We start from the raw sequence: 8,730 nt of genomic DNA, 5'->3' as shown, positions 1-8,730 counted from the left end.
GTGGCAGCAGGGAGCCGCGGGGGCTGGGTTGGCTCCTGTTGCGCTCTGCAGTCCTGGCATTGCAACCTGGGAACTGCGAGCTTCTGAGAGGTGCCTGGCTGGGCCAGCTGCCTCTGCCGTGCTGCAAAACTCAGCAGGAGCCAGCCTGCGCTGGAGCTGGCTGCCTTCCCTGCCCCGTGCTGCACAGGCCCATGGACTCCGGTGGGAGTGGAGGGAGTCCTGCTTCCCTGTGGAGTCCAGCGCAGGGCTTCTCCCAGTATGAGTAAAGGAGCTGCAGGCACATGGCATGGAGCCCCCGGGATAGAGGTGGCCAGACAGACTGTGCTTCTTGGCCCCCCGTGTGCAGCGGTGGCTGGAGCCGTTTCCTGCCGGGCACCTGTGTTGGGCACCAGCTCCCTGAGTCCCGTGCTTGCTGCTGCTTCTGGCAGCGGGGACTGCACACCATGTGGGGGAGTGTGTGGGATCCCCTCACCACCACCCTCCCTCACACCCCACAAACCTTACACACCCACACCCTGCCCCCACAACCTCCATCAACATATACACACACCCTAGCATACCCAATGCCTCTCACACAGCTATATTCCACCATACCCCCCCCCACACAGTATAAAAGAGGGAGACTTTATTTTTGAGTTGTTATGCAGTCCCTTCTATAGACAGTACACAAACACAGATCATGACAAATATTTTTTGTAATACTATTACAATATATTTTAGTAGGTGTTTGAACTCTAGCATATGATTTGTTTTTTTTATGGTTCTTAGATGGCAACCCCCCTCCCAAAAGAAGTATTTCTGAAGGGCAAGGGGAAGGACTTTCAGTGGCAAATTTTAGGGGTTAGGGGGTGGGACTTCCAGTCCCAATATGGCAACCAGGGGGTGGGCAACAATTAAGAGGCGGGGCTGCCCATGTGGCCCTTAATGAGTTTTGGTGAGCTGTCAAGTGGCCCTCCAGCCACTTGAAATAATTGAAATAATTGTCAGCCCCTGGCATAGCTCTTACTGGGGAGGACCTGCTGACACGTGTGTGGGACCTCAGATTGGAGTAAAGATTGTACAGTCCAGCTTGTGGTATTTCCCTATGTAAATAATTACTGTCAGGGGGGTGACACGGGCTCGTTTTAGATCTACTTGCCTGTATTTGAGTAGCAAAAGGTTCACTTATGTAATTGGAGCCAGCATTTGAATCATCACTGAGATGATGCCTTGATCTTGCTGAGAGGTGGGCCGGCCCCCAGGGAAGGAGGGAGTGGGTTAATGGCTTTTCCCTTATTAATCTCCTCTGCAGATCAGCTCTTAAGGATTATGCTGCCCTAGTCAAACTGGCAAATGTGTGTATCCAGCCTTCTAGTCACCCACACAAGCCATTACAGAACACTTTGCTACCTGAGGTACTTGCTTAATAATAAGGATTTTTAACTGTATAATTTTATATTTAGTTTAATTTTCAAGTTTAATTTAATGACTGCGTTTGAGCATGGCTGGAATCCTGCTTTGGCCAGTCATTCTCCAGGAGTCCAAATTTACAATCAGGCTTTCACAAAAAGTTTTAGCTTAGTTAAAAAGGCATTACACAGGCACTTGCATGCCTGAAGCTGCAGGAGAATGCCTAGGAGCTGGCATCTGAGGGTTAGACACCTAACTAGCTTAAATCCCACTAGGAGCCTTAGCAGTAGTAGTGATGAACTGAGTTTACAGTTGGCACTTGTCATGAGCAGATTTCAAAGCACTTTACAAAACGTGGTCAGTGCCATTCGGTTTGTTTTCACGGAGGTGGACATTGAAGTATCTGGCCAAGGGCACCCTCTCGGGCAGCGTATGGGACAGAGGTCTCTGGAATCCCAAGGACATGTTGGCTGCTATTGTACATTTGACCCCCATATCTCTGTTGGCTAAAATACACAGTTGGCTTTTAAAATCCTGGTCTGGCTCCATTCCTCCTTAATCTGACCAGCTCAGGTTTATACATTTGTCCCTTTGCTGCCCTTGGCCCAGCAGCAGGCATTCCTCTGAGCTGGAGGAAAGAAAGGTGCACAGACCTAAGGGCCAGTGTTTTACCCTGAGGTAGAATCAGCTGTTATCAAAGGCATTAACCAACAGCTCGTTAAGTGGATTAAAAAGAAATAACCTTCATTAGGTAAACCCCTGACAGGAAGAGAGAGAGCAGGGGCCAGAGAAGGTGTAGAAAATAAACTTTTTTTTGTACGGTCTTAAAATCTTCAAGTAAACTCTGCATGTCTACAAAGCATGCACCAGAGATAGGAAACAGAGTGGAAGAGGGGGAAAATGTTTACTGTGCTTAATGTTCGCTGAAACCTGAGAAGACACGTTCTGCTTTTACCAGCTCTTTGGCCCCCCAGCTACAATGCAGGAGGGTGCCATGGCAGTCACATGTTTCCTGGTGCTCACCGTGGAACTAAGCTTGATCTATAAGCTTATTAGACTGATGTCTGTTTGAGCCACAGCAGAGTTTAACCTGTCATGCAAGCAGGTTGTGTTAAATATACGCCCCCATCAAGTATCATGTGCACTGTGGCTTATGTCTTGCTTTGGGGTATTGCAACTAAAGTCAGTTTTTCAGTTTTCCTAATAGAAAATTTTGGTCCTGTTCTCAAAGTTAGGCAGTATCTCCATTCCGGTGGTGAGGTATCAATCACATAGGTGGCTATTATCACTAAATAATCTGCAGAGGATTGTCTGTGCAAGTGCCCAGTGGCCCTTCTCCCCTGCTGTCAACAGTCTTCACTGCAGCAAAACCTGCCCTACCACTGTTTTTCTGTGTTGCTCACTAACATGCAGGTGCCCTGGGGGTAACCTAAAACGATAAAAATGAGTTCTTACCAGACTGTGCATGTTTGAATTTCAAGATGTTTTGTTACTCAGGAAACCTTATGGTTTCTCCAGCAGGACTGAGAGGCCAGGTTAATCCAAATAGGCTTGCAAACTGTTTTCATTGTAGGTAAAGAGAGAAATTATGCATCTTAAAATGGCAAATGAATTTGTGGACTAAGACAGGCATTAGTAAGTTCTTCAGTCATCTAGACGTGTGATTATAGTAAGCGCAGATAAACGGTGGCTTTTGTGCACGTATTGGTTGTAGAGAGAGATGCAGAGATTGTGGTATTTAGCTGGCATTAGTTGGCTGAAGTCAGCTTTGCCTTTGCTGTCTCTCAGCAATTGGATATGGGTTTTTTTAGCTAAGCAGTGATAAGTGCTATGTTGCAGTGTGTGTAGTACAGAAGAATGCTTCAGCACTGCACAAGCAGATACTGGTAGTCTGTATATGCGTACTGTGGCTTTGTAAAAAGGATTTTCATGTAGGGAGCCGAGCCTGGCACTGCCAGCTCTCTTAGTCTCTGTCCCACGCCTGTCGGGTGGGGCGGCAGCCAAGTCTTTGCTGGCTCCAGGTACTGTTGCTTCTATCTCATGTGCAGGGATCCTAGTTTTCTCTGATTTAAAAAAAAAAAATCCCCAATTTTTGGATTTAAAAAAGTAACCCAAAACCCACATTTTTCCATTTTTCTGCTCCAAAGCAGTTGGTTTAATTAGTTTGCTATTTTTACTTCTAGGCTCAACAGAGGTTTAGGTGAAGATGAGCAATTGCCAGCTATCAGAGCCAGCCTTTGGGATACTCATGTCTGCAGCCTCTAGCCGTCTCCTATTTGGGGATTTACAAATGTAGAGGAGCGGCTCAGCTTTCATTTGGAAAGGAAAGGGAAGTCTGGAATTCTTGACTCTCTGTAAGAAAGCTGATTGTGAGAGCTGATGATGACTGACTATTAGACCAGTTTCTGATTGTCATGGTCTGTCTTTTCTCCCTCTCCTCCTTATAGTCATTCTGGGCAGGCAGTCCTTAACATCTGTGTAAATAGTGGCCAGTGATATTACCCCTCCTCCCCCCTCCCCGTTTTGGGAAGGACCCTGGGTGGGCCAATGACAGCATTGGAGGTTGCTATCGGCTCTTTCTTCCTTCACCTGAATTCAAGCTTTTCTGGCCAAAAGAAGAGATAGCTAAGTAACATGAGACAGTTCTGCCACGGGCTAAGCATGGCACTGAGGACAAGGGGCTCTTGTGCTCTAATCCCATCTGTGCCCTTGGTCAGAGTCACTTAATCTTTTTAGTTTCCTCACCTGTAAATTGGAGATAGATAGTTACTTACAGTGAGGTCAGGAGGAGGGAATGTGCGAATGACTAGTCACAAATCGCAAAACCAGAAGGACTTGTATGATTACCTAATCTCCATCACATAACACTGGCATAGAATTTCACCCAAAGACTATTGCGTGAGAGAGGGAGGGGGGGGGGGGGGGGGGGGTGTTATTCTTTCCTCTTCTGAAAATGAAGGTTGTCTAGCTTGAGTTATTGCCTAGTCACAGTGTGCAAAGTCCTATGTTAGTGTATGTTACATCGGCATTTGGAGGCAGCCTGTCTTGGACAGCACTTTCTTGCAGAATTTATTTAATAGTTAGTTCTGCACAGACCCGCAGAGCAGGCCAGAGCAGGGGCTGACAAGTGCCTGACGAGGTTGACCTGCCCCGGTTTGTTTGTTTTTTTTAAATAATGTAGGTGACATCCTCCAGTTGCCTTGCTATCTTTTTTGAAATCCTCAGGTTCAACTTTTTCTTAAGCTCAGCATTGCCAACAGTGAGGCCAAATGACCCAAATCTTTTTGGAAGCATGTTTGTGTGTTGATGCCAGGCTCCCAAGCTTGGAATCGGCAACATGTGATTCGAACAGTCCTGACATTTATGGAAAGGCTTTCTGTTCCAATCCTTCAGCTGTCAGCTAGTGTATGTAATTAACTTAGTATAATTTAGTTTCGGGATGAAATATTCATTTTAGAGAGGTTATAAACAACTGATGTTTTCACTCTCTGAGTAGCTAATGATGGTTTATGCTGTACAGAATGAGGCATACATTTATTGTTTGAGAGAGAAATTGGTTTCATTGCAACTCCTGTTTCTTACTGTGGAATACAGAGAGTCCCATGGGCTTTTCCTATCATTTATTTCCCTGATCTCTTAAGTAATACAGCTGTGAAATCTGCTGACTAGTGTTAGCAGTCGAGACAGTATTTTCATATTGCTTGATCTCGGCAGGCTGTAACACCAGGTCACCTAGTTATTCTGCAGGGAAGCCGTTTGAGTGAAATAATAAAGCTAATTATCAGACAAAGGGACAAAAGTGATTTTTTTTCCTTGCAGAACTTGTTTACGATGCACAGTTCTGCACAGAGCCACAGTGCAGGCTCCGGAGCAGGGTGCTGGCAGGTACCTGGAGAAGACCTGCCCCATCTTTCTTCTAATGATTTGGGTTTGACATCCTCCAATTGCCTTGCTAATATTCTGTGAAATTCTTAGGCCAGACTTTTTTTTTCTACCTGAGATTTGAAGGAAGGAAAGTTGAGGCAGTAATAAGACAGCTGGAATGTAAAAGCCTCTCATTCCTACCACCAGTGGTGGGGTATGTGGATTTAGGAGGGATGGTCCTTCATATGAGCTGCAGAGAGCTTATGTTGTGAGGGGGAGTTAAAATCAAGAGCAGGATCTAGAATGAATGGGAGTCCTAGAAAGTGAGTGACCTAAGGGTCACAGTAATGTAGAATTGTCCCCATCCAGATGTTCATCCCTGTTCTTTGTGGAGCCATTGCACATCAGGATCTCAAGGCTCCAGAATGCTGAGACTAGATTTCCTTCAAGACTTGTGCTGAAGTGTCTCATTTAGTGAGTCATCCTAATCAGGGGCTTTGACTCCTGATAAAGCAAAAGAGTGAAAGAAATGAGCTTGTCTCAAAGTCCAGATTGAGTTGGCAAGTGTGGCATTTGGAAGAAGCATTTTTTAATTTGTAAAGTGAAAATGCATGACATGGAATCAGGGCATCACACTGAACTCATGCTATCCATTTTCTTTCTGTCTCAGTGTGGGATGAGATTGAGGATAGAAATATTTGCCAGTTGAGTAATATTTAGTTTTCCTGGTTCTACCTGGTTGCTTTGCTGTTCTAAACACTTCCATAAGCAATGGAGAAGTAGAATGGGATGCCATGTCTACTTTAATCAGTGAGACTGTAGGTCTGGATGGGGACCCCAGCAGTCAGTTTATTGTTGTGTTGTGTGGGGAGCCAGGACGATTCCTTTGTAGTCAGGCTTTTCACGTAGATGAAATAAGATGACTTTAAATCAGAACAATTTTAGCTTGGTTATCAGAATAACAACTGGAGCTGGATGGGAGAAATTGTGGAGGAAGAAAAAGCATCTACTTGCAGTAAGCGAGATAATCTTTTTGTAATTTGCTGCATCCTTCAGTCAGTGGGGAGACCGTTTATGCAGATTTCTGTTCCGTCGTCAGGAATTTACTGGCATCTTTAGTGATGCTGTGTACCTTAACGTGTAGCAAGAGTAGCAAATGGATAGAACTTAGCACTATTTTTTTCTGTCCTTTTTTTCCCCCCAAGGCTACAATGAAGCGGTCTCACAACCTGCCATTGGTAACATCCAGAGACACAAACAGAAAGGTTAGGCATGTTAAACCAGAAGAGGGTTGCCCCTTTGCTATGCTGGGTTCCTGCTGCTTACCTAGAGCAGCTTCTGCAGGAAGGCTGTTAAAACAATCAGAGACTCAAGCTCCAGATGGAGATGCTGGGGACTGAACCTCACACCTCTACATGCAAAATGTGTGCTACGCCCCTCACCTTTCATGTTCTTTATGTTAAAAAGAGATGATAAAAGAGAATTTCACTTATTTTGCTTTCTTTGTAGTCAGATCTAATAGTAAAAGATGTTGGATTCTGAATATGATGGTTCCGTAGAGAGATGGACGTATTGTGATGCATGCTTTGCTCTGGCTTGCTCTCCAGTGAGAGCCTTGCAGCAAGCATGGTTCAGTATCCTTCTGTACCCTTGTTGAAGTCTAGCCAGAGGGGGGCACGTTCCACAGAGTTAGCAAATCTTTGGGCAGATTCCAAGATGTCAGGATGCTGAATCACTTACTGTCTTGGGTTAGCTTACCATAATCATATGAAAATGTGTATTAATTGGGGATTTATATGTAAATTGGGTATATCTGTCATACATCTGTATAGACCTAAAGCAGCTTTGCACTCTTAGGTAGCGGGACACAAGTGCAGAGCAACTTGTTATTACAGACTTGCATTTTGTGCAGTGTTCTTTCACCTTTATAGGTACCATGGCTTAAAAACTGGTCTAGTAGAAGCTTTGCAGCAGCTATCAATGACCTCTTGTGTAGAACAGTCTGCTTTGCTTCAAGGATTATCACATGAGATGATTTCCTCCTTCTGAAGATGCCCAATTTAATAAAATGACAGACATGCTATTGTTTCATTGCAAGTTTTAGTATTTTTCTCACTGCCAGAGGAATAGACTTGTACTTTAATCGGATCTTTCCCGTTCTTTTTTTCTATTAAGGGACCCTGCATTCCAATAAATGTCTTGTGGTGAGGATAAAGATTTGTCTTAGAATATGACAAAGTGCGTGCTTACTCTCTGGGCCATCTGCCTTACAAATCGTGGGAAGCTATAGACCTCTGGTTGAGAATGCCTGCTGTTACAAGAAGAGGCAGCTGGCACTATATATTGACACAACACTAATTCTTACTCTTTTCATTAAACTAACTCTTACTTTTTCATTAAGTCTTTAGCTCTGTTATCTTGTTTCCTTTGATGCCTGGAGTATATGGTATCTGGCAGAACGCAGCACAGGTTCAATGATCTTGGACAAGTGTATGCATCGTGATGAACTGCCGTGATTTTTCACATGGAGAGCATTGTTAATGAAGCGAAAGTGTGTTCTGAGACAGGGCTTCATTGAACATAGTTGAATAAATCTTGCTGTGCTTTAAATGAGCTATATCAAAGTATGTGTGTAGAGTATGCACTTATCGTGTCTGAAAGATTTGGTTGTTTTTCTCCTCTTACAGGTCTTTGCAGGAGCAGACATCTGAAGCAGGAGGGCCTTTCCACGCCTCTCCAGAGACCTTCCCTGGCTTGTCTTTGGCAACTCATTTTTTGGTGAACAGAAGACTGTAGAAGAATGAGGCAACTAAAAGGAAAACCCAAAAAGGAAACCTCCAAAGATAAAAAGGAGAGAAAGCAGGCAATGCAAGAAGCCCGACAGCAAATCACCACTGTCGTGCTTCCCACGCTGGCTGTTGTGGTGCTTCTAATTGTGGTGTTTGTTTATGTGGCAACTCGCCCAAATACAACTGAATGATGCAGCTTTTAAAACTCTCTAACTTTGGGTATTGATACTCATCCTTCATAAAAAGCCAAAAAACCTTCTTCCAATCTCCTACTTTTTTAATATTTTACAAAGGAACCTGCTGTCATCTTAAGTCTTTTTCTTGATTAGAGTCCTACAGTTTCTCTTTAGGAATGTAACATAAAACGTATTAGTAAATGTGCCAGTACGTTTTATGGTCTAATTCACGTGCCTTTCAGACTTTTAAAATGGTGTTTTTCTTAAATCTGTTTGAAGTTCTATATTGTAAAAGAAAATGCTGTTGTGCTTTAAATTTGTATAAATCAGCTTTCATCTCTTATCACTGTTATCTGTAATGTTGATCCCCCAAGTTCTTGTATGTCTATTTCACAACTTCCAAAGCAGTACTTTTCTTCTTTGTGCTTAATGTCATTTGAAATACTCTGAATCAAAAAAAGATATTTATTTTTGGAATAAAGGAGATAAATCTTACTTAAAATCTCCATCTT

General features: G+C 43.8%; 1 long non-coding RNA gene across 1 annotated transcript in view; it reads left to right on the top strand.

Moving 5' to 3' along the window:
- LOC112549432 overlaps nucleotides 1-8,015 on the top strand; it is a 34,454-nt gene extending 26,439 nt beyond the window's left edge. Inside the window, exon 4 of the long non-coding RNA XR_003092841.1 lies at nucleotides 7,941-8,015. This is a non-coding gene — a long non-coding RNA (uncharacterized LOC112549432). The remainder of the gene's footprint in view (nucleotides 1-7,940) is intronic.
- Nucleotides 8,016-8,730: the final 715 nt, after the last annotated feature.

The sequence above is a fragment of the Alligator sinensis genome, unplaced genomic scaffold, assembly GCF_000455745.1.
Source record: "Alligator sinensis unplaced genomic scaffold, ASM45574v1 scaffold116_1, whole genome shotgun sequence".
Lineage (NCBI taxonomy): Eukaryota > Metazoa > Chordata > Crocodylia > Alligatoridae > Alligator > Alligator sinensis.
The sequence above is the reverse complement of the archived record's forward strand: the minus strand, read 5'-3'. Positions and strand labels throughout refer to the sequence as shown.